Consider the following 2166-nt stretch of genomic DNA (forward strand, 5'->3'; position numbering starts at 1 on the left):
TCTATTAAGACCGTGATACTTCTATAGGAGACTCCCTTGATCTTCTGGTGGCAGCGTTTTGTGTAGTTTGTGTATGAGTCAGGGAAGGGAAAGGATCGAACAGAAATAATCTAAACAGTAGTCACTGCTGAAGAAAAAGCACTAAATATCACAGGAATAGGGAGGGGTCGCCCCCACTCGAAAATGAAGGGGAGCGGGACCCAACTTCTGCCCCACCCACTCCTCAACTTTCGAGGCCATCCCTTGTAAACAAACAATGCAATTCTTTGCTTACCCAATTGTTGAGAACACTGACCCTCTGCAACTGAGAGGGTAGCTGTAGCTGAGTCTGGTGTTCAAACTGAAATAAATATTGTGTTAAATATTATTTATAAAAGTACATGACACTTTTGGTGCAGAAATGAATGTTTATCTCTTTAAAGCTGTTAAAATCCAGTTCCTTTGCCCCCTATTTCTCCCTAGGGGCGCTGGCTCTCAGGACCCCCAGATATATATTTTTTTTTAACCTACTTTGCCTCCCTTTTAAAAATACCCTCCTACCCCTATGCGCAGGGTATATATTCACAAATATTCATTTGACAATATATATATATATATATATGTGTGTGTGTGTGTGTGTGTGTGTGTGTGTGTGTGTGTTTACATATACATACATATGTATATATGTGTCTATATGCATATATAATATATATATAAATATATGTTATATACAAATATGTATGTTTCTGTGCATATATCTGTATATAATGCATATATGCATACATATATTATAACAGTACTTTATGTATATATACACATACATATATCAATAAACATATATGTATATATGTGTGTGTGTGTGAATGTGTGTGCGTGCTTGTGTGTGTGTGTGTGTGTGTGTGTGTGTGTGTGTGTGTGTGTGTGTGTGTGTGTGTGTGTGTGTGTGTGTGTGTGTGTGTGTGTGTGTGTGTGTGTGTGTGTGTGTGTGTGTGTGTGTGTGTGTGTGTGTGTGTGTGTGTGTGTGTGTGTGTGTGTGTGTGTGTGTGTGTGTGTGTGTGTGTGTGTGTGCGTGCGTGCGTGTGTGTGTGTGTTCTTACTTAGTTGTTCTTACCTAGTTGTTTCAATACGGGAGAAGAGCCAAGCTCAGGTGGTCCCGTCTGCTATATTTATATTATCATATAACTTTACAAATGGATGCACAGTTTTGGCACACACTACGTGTTTGGGGAGACTGTTCCACGCTTCAATAGTTCTGTTTGGGAAATTATATTTTATGCCATTATCACCTCTTTATACTTTCAGCTTTTTGTTATGTCCTCTCGTTCTACTTGTGTTCAAGATCAAAAAGTCATTATCTATTTTCACTCTTCCTGTAATACAGTTAAACAGCATAATCATGTCCCCCTTTTCTTTCTTTCTTCGAAGGTAGTAAGTCTTCGAAATTAAGATCTCTTAGAGTAGGTGCCCATCTTGTGGCCGCTCTTTGAACTCTCTCCAGTTTGTCAATATCTTTTTTTTTTTTAAGTGTGGATTCCATACCTCTGCACCGTACTCAAGATTTGGTCTTATGATTGTTATAATGATCTTCTTTACCATATTTTCGTCCACATACACGAATGCCCCCTTATGTTGGCAATCAGTTCTAACATTTTGTGGACCTTTTCATTTATATGATCATTTGGGTTTAGGATTCTATCTGTGATTATCCCAAGATCTTTTTCCCTATCAACTGTGTTTAATAGTGCGTCCCCTAATTTATATTGGAATAGTGGGCGATTTCTACTTTCTCCAAATCTGCCTACGTGGCATTTTTTGGTATTGAATTCCATTTTCCATTTACAACTCCACATGAATAAGTTCTCGATGTCACTTTGCAGGCATCGGCATGAGACGGTGTTATCCTTTTTTGTATTTTTGAGTCATCTGCGAATATATTCAGATAACCACCTGGGCTTATGTTTGACTCTAAATCATTGACGAAGATTGTAAACATAATCGGCGCCAACACCGATCCTTGAGGCACTCCGCTGGTTACTCGTCGCCATATAGAATGCTTCCCTCTAATTAGTGTGCTCATCTGTCTTTCATGAAGAAAGTTTTTCGCCCATGCCAGCAGTTTGACTTTCACTCCACCTAGGTGCTCTAATTTCCATAGTAGTCTTCTCTGAGACACCTTATCAAAAGCCT

The sequence above is a fragment of the Penaeus vannamei genome, chromosome 18, assembly GCF_042767895.1.
Source record: "Penaeus vannamei isolate JL-2024 chromosome 18, ASM4276789v1, whole genome shotgun sequence".
Taxonomy (NCBI): domain Eukaryota; kingdom Metazoa; phylum Arthropoda; class Malacostraca; order Decapoda; family Penaeidae; genus Penaeus; species Penaeus vannamei.